The sequence below is a fragment of the Rhagoletis zephyria genome, unplaced genomic scaffold (assembly GCF_001687245.7).
Source record: "Rhagoletis zephyria isolate East Lansing unplaced genomic scaffold, Rhagoletis_zephyria_1.1 Rzeph_scaffold_00562, whole genome shotgun sequence".
NCBI classification, from domain to species: Eukaryota; Metazoa; Arthropoda; class Insecta; order Diptera; family Tephritidae; genus Rhagoletis; species Rhagoletis zephyria.
Window position 1 is genome coordinate 59,358 of NW_016157646.1, and position 14,793 is coordinate 74,150.

The following is a 14,793-nucleotide window of genomic DNA, read 5'->3' on the forward strand; positions in this document are numbered from 1 at the left end:
CATATGCCCAAAACTATGAAATGAAAATATGTAGACTGTTATATTTACGTTTTGGACTTATTTTAGCAAATACTAATGAACAATTACTAATTTTCAGCTGCATTTCATTGGTGATCATTTTCCGAAGGTACTTTTTAATTTACTTTTAATCACACACTCTAAAAAGTACATGTAACACTACTACTGAAAACTGTCTATTATATAAAAATGATATGTTAAAAATGGAAGCGTCTCATTACGCTGCATTACAAAATTCTACATCGTAAAATTCTGCAAAATGTTAAAAAAATCTGCTCGATCAAAATTCTGTATTTTTTTTAGCTCTGCCTTTTCTAATTCTTCTTTTTCAAAATTCTGCTTTTGAAAGTTCCGCATTTTGAAATTCTGTCTCACAAAATTCTACTTTTCGCACTTTCGTCTTCCAAAATTCAGCTTTTGTGGTAGATAAAATCTGACAAAATTTACCATATTCGCATCTTTGGCTGTGTGCCAATCGGTAACTTTTCTCCATGATGAGACGGGTCGGAAAAATTTACTATGGTGTACGAATAAATTGAATTTCGCTGTGCCAAATCCAAAGTAAAATTTTGACAATTGAAAAGCCAAACAAACGCTCGCGCGAACGCTTTATTTTTGTGTTTGCGGAAATTGTTAAAATTGATATATACGTTATAACTTGCAAGTGACATATGCCTTTTTATGCTTTTTTCAGCTTTTATTTTGATTTTGACTCTTTATTACCGCCAAACAATTTTAGGTTTTTTCCACAAGCTACTCGAACTCACTTCGAGTTGCACATACATACGCGCACTTTTTTAAAGTAATGACATGTCCTTTTTAACATTGTTTACATTATATTTTAATACAGAATTTTGTAATTCAGTATTTTGAAAAGCAAAATTGTCAAAAGCAGAATTTTCAAAAAGCTGAATTTTTAAAAATGCAGAATTTTTAGAATCAGAATTTCGTTAAGCAGAATTTCTTGTCCCGAATTTTGTAGTACCAGAATTTCGATACCAACGCGTTTAAAATTTCGACAATTGTGAAAGCAAAAACACATTTCCTACTAATAACGAACGCTATGAGCATTTATTTACTCAATTTCAAACACTTTATGTGTAAATTTGCTTTACCCGACAACTTTTATATCTTAAGTAAATAGGGAGGGTTTAATTTTATTACACGGTGTGCCAATTTTCATTAAGAGAGGAAACTGGTTACCTCTCATTTATGCGTAAATTTAAACAAACATTTTTTAGAACAAATTTTAAATATTTTATGTGTAAACTGTGAAATTGCGAACAGTAAGTGTTTTGAATTAAAAAAAAAAAAAAAAAAAAAAAAATTGGAGTTTCTTCTATTCCACACATATGTATGGTAAGTAAAAGTAAGCATTCAGTATTTAACTTAATTAACATGGTGTGTAAATTTGCACTCACTACGAAAGGACACTGGTTATCTCTCTTAATATGCGCAAATTTAAAGTAGTATGTATGTAGCTTTAAATTTTAGTGTAATTTAGTGAAAGTGTCAAAATCGATACAAAATACCATTGCCTATTGTTTAAGCGACTTATGCATTTCCCGCATAAACAAAGAACAGCGAACACCCACACGCATTTATATTGCATTCCCGCATAAACCAAGTGCAGCGAACACACACACGCACTTGTGTTTAAAAGTATTTCGCTCGTTCTTAATTGGGTATGCATTTTTTNCTGGTCTCCCGCTCTCCCTCAGTTATTCACCTATTTATATACAGATATATATAGGTAAAAAATTAAATGAATCTTAAATCCGGTACCTTACGCGATGCATAGATGACTTCCCAATAACAATTACACATATTTTCCGCTGTTAAATCTCCCTCTTTCGCACTCACAACGCAAACTCATGTCACTTTCACGTAGAAATGAAAACTCAGCAGACTTAAATTAAAGGTATTTATGTTCGACTACGTGTTGGCTAAATAATAATACAAAAATTTGATCGAACATAATCATTGCGTTATAAAACTTAAGTTAAGTCAAGTTAAGTTAATTATGCATAACTTAGCTTTTAGATTGGGAAGCAGGTACTTAATTAAGTACTTGCTTTTAAATGTTGAGTTTTCTAATAATGCATACAAATCTAATTTTAAAAGCCCCCACCCATCTCAAAGCTACTTGACTACTTACCGGCCAGCCTAAGTCATTCGAATGCCAGGGCGTATGAGTGACTACAATGTTATTTAAATATCAGCATGCGTCCGGTTCAAATAGCCGCTGTATTTATTTCGTTTTTTTTTTGTTTTTAATTTACTGTTAAGGTTCGAAAGAAAAAATGCATCGCTTACTAAAGTGCCTCATTTTATTAAGATAAAAGCTGGAATTAGTGGTTTAGTAGACTTAGGAAATATTTTTGGTCTACAGGATCTTAGTAAGGCGTTTAGTTCTGAAAATATATTTTCAGCGTTGCACCACGCTTTTATCTCGAGACATAAATTAAAAATTTAGAAAGAAATTTAGATTTTTCCTGTTTATGGCCTCGCCAAGGTCGAAATTTTTAGGACTTTAAACTGTTCTCAAAATTTTCAGACTAATTAAGTGGAGGTCCTAATTTTCGGTAAAAAGTCTAAATGGCGTTAATTTGGTTTTTTTCGATGGAATTTGTTTCAACAAAAGCGCTTAAGTAACAAAATTCTGTTTTTAGCCGCTAACGATTTTCTAATTTTTCCCAATCGCAAATATCCACATTAAAGAAGATTTTAGCCTTTTTTACCTATCATAAAATCCATATTGGTTCAATAATTACGATCTAAAGAAAAAATCGATTTCGTTTCATTCATTAACATTTTAGTTAGGCCACTTTATATTGTACATATATATATTTTTTTAAATTTGGACACATTATGACGGAAAGACATACTTATGTTAAATTACTAAGGGCTGGTCTACTAAAGACGCTACTCTTTCTATGGCTTTATTTACTGTAACCTAACGAAATTTTAAATCAGTAGAAGAACACAAAACATGTGCTGTGCAGCTGAACCTAAACATGTTCTTGCATTAAAATAAATGCTTTTGTCACAAAACAAAAAAAAAGAAACAATGTAATAAGAAAAGTGACAAATAGGCAAGGAAGTTGGGAAAACTTGTCTAAAAAAAAAAATTTCTATTATCAGGTGGAGATGGATAAGCAATTTCACCAACTAACTAAGTAAGAGAAAAAAGGAATTTGTCAAAACCGAAAAAGTAAATAAACACCTGTACGAAACTTTTACTTTTCCAACGCGTTAACAACAAAAACGTGAAAATAGATAGATGGAAAAAGTACAAATTACTTTTTTTGTGTGAGAGAAAAACGCCAAAAAGGAGGTGTGGAACCGCGCCTACTGACACAAAAAAGGTGGTTTATACATAACAAAGTGTGACAATTACAAGAACAGTGTGCATGCCCTTGACAAAGTGCACTTGTATGTATGTACATATATATGTAAAATAAAATGCTAAAACAGCAGAACAAAATCCCCTAATAAACATGTAAAGCATTCTAGTGCGGCCAAGGCAACGCTTTCACATTAGTGGTTTCATAGAAAATTAGAATTTCAATTGAGCGTCAGGGAAATTGCTGTAATTTAAATGCAAATCCAGTGTGATGGTGGGCGCCAGCGCGCTAATACAATGCCATTTGTAGTACTTTAGCATGTCATAAGCAATTGTTGTGTTGGACATTGTAAGCGAATTTCACCATTAGGTCAGTTAAAATGTAAATTTAACGTTTTTGAATATAAAGAAATGAATAGAAAATGCAAAAAAAAATTAATGCAAGAGGCACTTTTTGGTAATACACAGCCGAATAGTTTTATCTTATACCCCGCCCCCCCCCTGTGGAGGGAAATATGCATTAAAATTTGCCATTATTTAGTTTAAGATAATAAAGGTAAAAAATATTTTAAGATCTCAAATATTTAAGATCTCTTTTCAGAGATAGTAATGGAAAGATCTAGGTTTAATTTAATCCAGGAAGGTTCTATCTTTATCTTTCATTGAAAACAATAACCTAAGTTCAGATAAACCGCCATTTGAAATTTTTCAAAATTTCCATTATATCATTATCTTCGCATGGAGAAAGTTAAAATTTTTTAAAGAGAATCTTAAACAAAGATACTTACAAAGATATAAAATATTCAGTCCAACATATCTGCAATAAAATCAATTATTTTGTACATAATTAAGTTCAATGTCAATGATATAAAAGTTTTATTGCCTCAAACTTAGTGAAATATGTATTGAGTTTTATTGAGTGCTTTACTCCTTTGCGGACCTTTGAACAATATATTACACAAATTTGAGGTAGCCCTAATATCTACTCAAATCAATTTTTGAATACTTTATTTTTGCTTTTGGTATTAGATTATTAGATTCATAGTCTCAATCTTGTAATTAAGAGGAAACAATTTTATATTCGTCAGGGACGGATTTGAGGGGAAAGGATTAATATCCTTAAACCAGAAACAGTATATTGCATCTTTTTTATTAATTTTATAAATAAAATTGAATAGCTTTGAGTTATGGGTGGCAAAAAAAATCAAAGCTCAGGGATAGTTGCCCTTTCTACTTAAGGTCTTGAAGAAGGTGTAATCTACGGAAAAATAGGTGGTCGTGGGAAGTTCTCACTGTTCTGCAAACTTAGCTGATTATCGTATGAAACTTAGTAGTTTGCCGAGCGAAAAAAAAATGCGGCCGATCAGGTGCTCTGTGCATACTTCGCTTACATTTTTTAAAATTTCGTGCATTTTATCGCATCTCTTAAAATTCCTGCATAGCATCTTCAGCAAATATCACAACCTCGGAAAAATCTTGCCTTTCGCATTGCTTACTCAAAGACAAAATGATGGAGTGCACTTACTGTCATAATTTGCAAGAAATTTAAAATACCAAATTAGAAATAGGGAATCTAAATATCTCTTCAAGAGCTTCGAAGATTCCTGGCTAATGTTCACTGTACGTTGATACCGCTTGGATACATTGAGCCCATCTTCTTAAGTTTTTTTTTGTTCATTTTATTCATTCAACGCTTCAATAGTCCCAAATGAATTATTGCTGCATTAAAACTATGTGGAGCACAGTGCACTTAAATGGCAAGAGTAAAATCCATTCGTATTTACGCTGGGTTTCCGTGGAATTTACCACTTACCGCTGGAGCTCCATCATATTCTTGGCTATAAAGGTAAGAACAATAAATATATACCTACTTTCCAAAGATATACCTTGATTGTGTTTGATAACTACCTTAAAATCAAATAGGTGTAAAAATTAAAAACTATTTTGAACGTCGGCTTTCGCAGAAAGATATCAGAGGGATTCGCCTAAACTTTTTGCCTAGCTTCCTGGCTTGGGAATGAAAACTAACCCAATTTTTTCCAAAGGATCGAAATCGAGCTTATATTTCCAACACCCTATTTCCAGACGAAGTGACTTAGAGTCGTAAAAAAGGACTACAAAAAATGTCCTCTGCTTGCGTCAGGAATTAACCTCTGCCCTGAAGAGGGGTTTCCAAGAGAGTGGTCTAAGTGTTTAGCAGCGATGTGGCAAGAGGTTCATTAGATTTTCTGAGAGAATCAGACCTGATTCGTTGGCCTCTTTGAAGTTGCTTACGCAGCTATGGATACTATTTCATGTTTTTATATTACAAGAAGCAACCAACACTTTATTTTCATCATTTAATATAATTAGTTCTTGTCTAATGTTTGTGACATAAATAAGTTTGTTACCAATCCAGAGGTGAGAATGTAGTCCAATAACCTGTTGCCGCGAGGGTTGCACTTTGCTCTATCCCACATAGTTTTTTATAATTTTGCGTCGAAATAAACTCTCTACAAGGTCAATGATTTTGAAGGATTGTACTTATTTCTTACAGATGCCCAGCAGTTAGAAAGTACTACCTAAACATTATTGATCAAATTTTTCGACTTATTTAAAGCACTTGTGATTTTTGAAATTAGTTGCAGCTCATTTCATATGTTGATAAAGGAACACAAGAAAAAATGATTGGTAGAGAACAACCACTTACAGAATGCTAAGTTTACTACTTAACTACTAAGCTACTTAACTAAAAGTAGTACATTATTGAAACCGAAGGGTGAATATCATAACTACAAGCACACTTGACTATAATAGATATTTTTGTATGTTTGTATGGACACTATATATAGAAAAAATAACTTATTGCGTTATTTTACGCCGTCATAGCATCTATTGTTATTATTTCCGCATTCTTTACTACATTTATTTTTTTATTTTTTTGAATAAAATCTAAATAACCTTTCAAAGCTTATCAGTTGTCAAAGAGCTGACATGCATGAATATTTATGCGAGTGGTAAGAAAATTCACCTGTATCAATAGCCCAAGGTAATTCTTACTACCTACATACATACATACGCGTCTATATGTATAACTGGTAAGAACTTACATATGTTTTCATTTATCGACTGAGGCCCAGAGCAGGCAGCTTAAACGAACAGACAATTACAGAAATTCCCAGAACTACAGCGTCAGTTACCATAGAGCTTTTCATAACTAAGTACGAGTACATACATACGAATTTAATATCGATGTCTACTTAACTGACAGCTTCATGGGTAAAATATTATTTATGATTAAATCTCCATTGGCTTGGCGAGCGAAAAATGTATGAGCGAGACAAAACGCCGAGTTGTATGCTACTTCAATTCCTGTGTGCGCATAGAAGTAGTATATCGTTATTTCATATACTTACATATCATTTTCCAATAATAATTTTCGCACTCAGATTTGAGTGGTACTGTAATTTTTCTACTACCCACACAATAACTTTCGCTCCACATAATTTTTCCTTTGGGAGCCGTCAAAAAGCAGTGATAGCATAATTTTTTCTTCCTAGCAATTGATAAACATTGAGTACGGTAGTCTCATATTTTTTTGTTATATATGTAAGTACATATCTACATACATACATATATAAATAGATATAAATTTCTACAAAATCAATAAACTACTGACAATGAAAATAAAAATACAATTTGGGTATCAGTTTTATAATATCGCAAAAATTCATCAGCTTGAGGCTAACAAATCGAGTGGGACTAAAATTTACAATAGTATGTAAACATATAGATCCACAAAATTTTCAATTCTAAAATTTTTGGTTTAATAGCATATGGGCGATTCCACTGTCACGAGTTGGACATTTGTAAAGAAAAAAATTTCTTTCTTGTTTAAATTTAATTTAAAGTACTCAACAATTCTACATTTTAGTAAAACTACACCTAATTGACTATTATTTGAGTTATTACAAAAATGCGAAAAAAAATTCAGCTTACTTTTTTATGGAAAAAATCTGATTCATTTCTTCTGTCACAGGTGGTACAAAAAAAGGAACCTTCTTTTTGGGGCAGATATATTTTACTCTCTCTGCGAATTTATTTCACTTTTCTGTGTGTACTTGATGTCTTACACTAAAACAAAGAATCAGGAACACAAACAAAGCAAAAACTACTAAAAAAAATATGAATTTATTATATAAAAAAATCCGAAATTCCTCTGTCACGGGTGGGACAACGTTTGTCACGGGTAGGACACGTACGAATTTTTATATAAATTTATTATATTATATTTATTATATATTATTTATTATTAAAAAATACAAAAAGCTAAGTAGGGGTTAAATACACTCACATTTAAACTTAGGATGGTGCCTTTTATATAGAAGAAACTGCTTAGCACCGTAAGCCAAAATATTATTAAAAATTAACGCGATTTCCTAGCGTTTTGAAATTTTCTCTTTTACATACTTAAATTTAATGGAATACAAAACTGCATACCTAAAAATTCTGAACAAAAAGTTAAAAATTTTTGAGTGTAGTTGTTAAAGTTTGTTGAATTTTTATAATTTTTGTAAGAAGTTTGAAATTGAGATTTATGTGGTTCTGGTTAAGTGATGTGCTACACTTTTATACAAAAAAAAAACTACAAACATTAGATTAACAAAATAAAAACCAAAACTGTTCAAAATGTACCTTAACTTAACCAGCTGACCACAAGGTCAACGAGTACGCGCATACCCCCTTGTCCCCTGCGTCCACCTCAACAAACAAATAAAGCTTATCAGCTCTGTAAACCTACCTCTGACAACACATATCTGTCACGGCTGAGACATGCTTCTCTGTCGAATTGTTCTTATCTAGCATCGTGGAGACGACGATGCAATTGTGGCAAATATTAGCAATGAATTTCCAACATTATTTAACAAACACGAAACACAACCTCAACTTCTGTACTTAAATATAACAACTTTTTGATTTTTTTGTCACGGGTGGGACAAGACCATTACAACTTAATAATAAATCATAATATAGATAAAGCAGTCACAAAATTTAATATTTAATACGATTTTATTAAAAGCAGATGAGTTCTACTATGTATTTTTCTTAACAAACACTTGAATTATGAATCGCAAATTATTTGACAGTGAACTCAACACAACCTACTTTACACTCAATCAAAAAATTTACTTAGAACTAGGATTTCGAAACGTAAAAAAATGTAATAAAAATGTATTTAAAGCCAAGGCGAATTAATATAAGGTGATAGCAGGAGTACAAAAACAAAAATTTACATGTATTTTGTTTTTGCTTTGGCGGCATAAACTGTCAAAATCTGTAAGAGTGTGTGTAGAAATTCAAACAAAATTTTTCATTTTGATATCACATACACAAAATCAGCTGAGCTAGTAACACCACCTTATATAAATTCGCCTTGTTTAAAGCTTTATTTTTTGATTGATTCAAGATTTTTATAAATGTCTTATCCACACGTTTGTTAGTTTTATAAAGAAATTAATTTTTGCACTGAGGTTCACTTTCCCATAGAACCTCCCATATCTTAAAAATTTGGAATATTTTTTTTTCGCTTATGTATTTATTTCTCTAATTGCTTCAAACGGAAACTTTTAACGGTACAAATAAAATATTTTCATGTCAGAATCCATGTCGGCATATCTACTTTTAAAAAATTATAAATTGTTATTGCTAGTTTCGTCAAATATCACTCACGATTGGACATTGAAATAGATTCTGAAATTTCAAAAATTTTAATATGCAATTTGATATGTATGTATTTAAATATTTAAATAAACAAAAGCAATTGCACTCTAAATCAATTTTGTTATTTTACAACCACATATACATAAATATATACATATGTACATTTGTTTGGATACATGAAACTGCTTTTGTAATTTTTTGTCCTCACTTCAATAACATAAAATCCACTTAACTACTTGCCAAGTAAGCGGCATGCAAGCCGGTTGAAATGTTTTCGATAGTCGGTATTTGGAAATGAAATTACATTTTCAATTTTTCATGACCCAAAAACAAAACAAAAACGAATAGCTGGGTGTGGTGGCATTTGAATTTTCAAAATTTTCACACATAACCTTGGCGGAAGTGAATATCGTTGCATGCATAGCTCGCATACATATAGAAAAATATATCTATGTATATATACAATGTATACCCTGGAGAAAAAAATTTATCAATTGATAAAAAATAACCCGCTTCTAATTTGCTTCTTCGCGGAATTTCTATAAAATATATAACTTGTAGTTAGCTACAAAAAGCTAACTTGCAACTACATAGTCGAAAAGTAATGCAGAAGTAATGCACACGGGCTCGGAATATTGATTTGTTTAAATAAGTTTCTTTTTAAATATCTTCATTAAAATTTTACTTTCAATACACTTAGTTTCTGCACTTCACAAATACATTTTCTAATTCAGAACAAATAAAAGGAACATCGAAATTTTATATTCACCCTCATTGTGAGATTCGTGTCGAATGGAAGTCGTTTTTCGACAGTCGAATCGTATCGAAAATTTCACGTCATTGCCTAAAATTTGCACTCGACTAGTGCATTAAAATGGAACAACTTGGCAACACTGTATAGTTTCGTGGTATTTAGCCCAATTTACGACTTACGAAATGAGGCTGATTATCATTATGAAATTATGTTTGATTAAGTTCGAATATGGAACGACCTACAGCAGAATATGTAAACAAATATCTAATTTTAAATAAAGTAGATAAATAAAAAAGTAAAAAAAAAAAAAATTAAAATTAAATTTTTTTTTGTCCCATTGATATTTTATGTCCAAAAGTAGTTAGTTACAAGTTAGTTGACATCAAATGCAGAGGTAACCACCCTTGACTATTTCGCGGCCATCACCATAGAGATATAGTTAGCTTTCCTCAAACAAAATATAAAGATAATATTGAGCTTTAGTTCCTTCCTAATCATTTTCAAGTTAACTTATAGTTAGATATATTTCCTGCTGGGTATCTATACGTATTTATATTTAGGTAACATTGCATTGCCACTGCCACTGTCATGACCGTTCAGACGCTCATTTATTCATGCTTGCATCCTGCCTGTCCACTGAGCCTTGAGTAATCACTTGATGCCAAAATATTTTATGGCCAAATTTTTTTTTTTGTTTTCGTGCTTTTTACCCCGGCACTGCACTTTGACTTGACTAACTTTTATATGAGTATAAAGTCTTTTGTGCTTTATGGTAAATAGAGTTTTTGACTTTTAATGTATATTTTTAAATCATGGATCTCGGTACGTTTAAGAAATTTTGTAAGCTTTTAATTCGGCTAGGTATTTACGTGCATATGATTCGTCAACCGGCGTATTATGAAAAGCTTAAATACCTGTCTTTTTGGTGGAAAGTTTTTAAGAATTTGTTAGACAAATAAAGGCTTCAAATGTTGGAAATTTTCTTTCGAGCTTAATTTTTTAATTAAAATATTTAAACAGGAAAATAAATTATCACAAATATTATATTATATAGACATCGATTGGACGGTTAAATTATCAACGATGTCGACATAATAAGGGAAAAAATATTTTAAAATATTCTTCGCCTGCCCGATTTTGGTCGAGTCTAATAAAGGACTCCATTCATTTCCCTGCTGAGCCAACTGACGCCGATTCGAAGTGCCAGGTGAAGCCAAGTGCCTGTCCACCTGGTCCTTCTATCGTAATGCGGGCCTTCACCTTCCACTGCTACTAGGGTTCTGAAACTTTTATTGTTGTTAATGCTAGTTCTTAAGTAATTTATAGCTGTCTACAGTTATATACATACATACTTATGTGCCGTAACACGTATGCGCTGATTGCGTGGCTGCTGAAAGGAGACACTTTGCTTTTCTATTTAATTCCAAAAAGACGGAACAGCCGTCACCATTATTTTTACCGATGATGTCGCTGTTTGCGGAATACGCACCTGTAATTATAATTTGACCTGAGCGGTTCAGTTCTTCTTCAACATCACATTAAAGAAATCACACCGGACGGAGCAACCTTGCCTCATTTGGTATCAAACGACTCAGGCAAGTCAGAGAACACTTAAATTCCAGTCATCATCATCCGACCATATTCTGCATACATCTTATCAGCTCCTCGCCGCCGTACTTGAATAGCTCAGCTGGCAGGCTGTAATCATCTCCAACTTCAAGCCTGAGCTCGAATCGTCACGTAAAACATATTTTTCGGATTGTGTCATACGTAGAAGTACTCCTTATCCCATTCAACTTATGAGACTGACGTATCACGTAATTTGCTTTCGTATTCTCCATTAGCTTCAGCGCTGTTACCATTCATCAGGGTAGAAAAGTGTTCTCTTTCAAATTTAGGGTTTTATGGTTAAAACTAAGACACAAACCGAATCTCATAAAAATCCGATAAGGACTAAAATTTCATAAAATGATATAATCATAAATCATCCAAATGCTAAATTTCTGCGGACATAATTTTTGACAGTTTTAGGTGCAATTTAACACTGTTTGTTTACACATCTAGCCGCTAGGAACAATTACAAAAGTAAAACATGGAATTGCTAAGCAGTTAACAAGCAACAGCAATCACATAAATTAAAGATGAGATCAGTGTCAACGAAACTGTCAACAAAAAAAAATTTGAAAAAAAAACAGGAATTGCAATAAAATAATAATGTCAATGTACAACCTTGAATGCCACATAATTCACAACGGCTCAACAAAACATTTTCTGTGCTATATAAAAATTAGAAAAAAAAATAAATAAATCGTCAACAAAACAACTCCCGCATAGTTAACAATCGACCACAGACAGTCTCCAGTTGCCATCCAGCTGCGTTTGGAGTTAGTAATAGTCATTGTCAGGTTTATGTGACATTTGTGCCTTGAAAGCAGTTTCATTTTTGTTTTTTTACAAATTCCATTTTTTTTCTTTTCGCATCCTTTTCTAACGCTCTAATAGTTGTTTGCATTCTTTTACTTTTATTATTTGCTACCAGCACCTTGCCACCTTGTTGCAATTTATGTTTCTGCAGTTGTCCTAGCTCAGAGTGATTTATGATACCAGCAGGCAATGCGGCGAAAACTTTTCAGTCATGTCTGTGACAAATGTTTTTGGTAGCTAGTATGTTTGGGTTAACGACTATGTTTTCCATTTACATTAGGGTGGATGTGCACTTTTCCTGAGAACTCTAAACTGTCGAAAACCAAAAAACCCCTTTTTATTAAAGAATTCATAAGTTTGCCATAAGGCGATATACATACGTATATATGTATCTATATAAGAGTATGTACTTTTTGGAAAGAATTTCCGTCATCCCTTGTCAAGTTTGGTTTCAGCGGTGTGTCATCGTCAGTGTAATTTTCTTTCGAAACCAGAGATGGAAACCGGTCGGGTTATGTACGAAATTAGACAAGGGGTAAAAGCTATTCTTTCCAGAGGAAGCAGCACACTCTGTTCTTCATACACATTTATGTTTTTATATCACAGTTTTTTAGCACTTTTTATATTTGGCCATCTTGGGCGCAATTATTTACTTCGTTTGACATTTTGTGTTCGCTCAATTCCTAAACTAGCAATCTCACACACTTTAACACGAGCAATTCACACACATACAAAGCTTATATACATAAATAAGTATATAAGGAATAAAATTATAAGTGCATGTAATTTTTTTACATTTTTTCCCAGACGATTATTTTACAAGATGAAACATTTATTATCAAGTATTTTAATCAGATATAAAGTGTGTGCAAACATTTTTCAAATTTTAGAGTGACATCGTCTTAGCTTAATCTAATATTAATGTCGACCCATGCAGTAGGTAAACACAACGAACTTAACCTGCTTTGGCTATACGGCCACACTGAGATTCTTAGTAATTAAATTCCTCGTCCAATGGCAAGAAATATTTCAGACCAGCAATCAAATTCTAGAAATTGATGCGGTAATATTAATGCCAAAAATCTCCACTTGCTGTTTTCACAAAAGAAATCTAATTCACAATCTAAAGCTAACTAAATATATGTTTTCAGTACACAAATCGAAAGGTAACTCGAATGTCCCCACTATAAAAGGATTTTTAATGAATACAAGAAGTACATTAGTGCAACATGAAATCCGAACAGTGAAAATATTAAATTCTCTAGTAAAATGCCAGTGTATGTCTTTCTGTAAACTCTTCATATTCTAAGGCACAACTGTTAATAATTTTGACGATCAAAATTTAGTGAAGATTTCTTTTAAATCTCACTGTTGGTAGTTATTACCTGGCCTTAGTTATGCGATGTTTCCAATTCGATGCATCGAATGAATTTCCGCTGTATCGATTAATGCGATATTATTCAATGCATTGATGCATTTTATTTATCGTATCGAAAACCAGAGATTTGTATACAAGAGGGCAAATTTGACGAGTTCGATTCTAATACTTCTCACCACGTAATGGACGATCTTAATCCTCGGAGTGATCACCACTAGCTAGTTCATCGAAAATGGAAAACAAATAAGACTGAGGAAAGCTTTTCCCACGGACTATCAATTTGTTTCCAAAGACTGGTAAGTCGGTTTAGCGAAAACCCTTTAGAAATATGGACCGCTTTCAAAATGCAGTTTCCAAAATTATACAATATAGCGTACAAATTCTTGACAATAGTAGCCAGTTCCGTGCCTGCTGTTACAGATTTTACAGAAATTGGAACGTTGTTCCCTAATAACTTTTGCGGCTCAGAAAAACACTTTTTCGAGCCAGAAAAATAGTGCTGACAAACAAAGATAGATATTTATTTTTACTAGTTATGCAAGAATGTTTCTGGCTTTTCAAAAATAGCTCCGTCGATATCTGTTTTCGTAGGCATACACATACATACATATGTATAACCAATGCATCTATAGTATCCGGTTTCAGGGAAATTGAATTCGCAAGGGAGGGTACCTTCGAGTCCATATCCCCGGACAGGGAGGGCATAGGAATTTGTGTGGAAACTTCCGAGCTACTCCTGCACATATGGGCTTACAGTAGGCTCAACGAGCGCTTGGTAAAAAGCATGAAATGCATTGATGCAAACCCTCTCAGGCCGGGTGTTGACAAGAGGCGATCAAGGGAACTTCTGCAGTTTACAGGTTTATTGAATGGACGGTGTTCTTTAGGAGAAAATTTGGTTGAATTATTGGCTCGTTTACTCTGTAGCTTTTCACTCACTCACTTTTCACACTATTATATGCAAAAATTTAAATATTTTCGGGTAGTTTTAATTATGAACGTGCCGAAAATCTAACGCTTGATATCAATTTAATACCTCAACCAGCTACCGACGTAAAACCGTAGACGTGCCAGCTGACACGACCTCTCTTATACCATGTTCTGACCGACATCGAAAACACCTTGAAAACGAGTTTTGGGATTGTGGGCTGCAGGCTGTTCACACCGACTCAC

The 14,793-nt window shown here is 32.8% G+C and overlaps 1 protein-coding gene across 5 annotated transcripts in view; it reads left to right on the forward strand.

Annotated features, from left to right (window-relative positions):
• The window catches only part of LOC108360372 (very low-density lipoprotein receptor-like), a 227,949-nt gene that overhangs the window by 57,022 nt on the left and 156,134 nt on the right, over positions 1-14,793 (forward strand). The window lies entirely within an intron of this gene.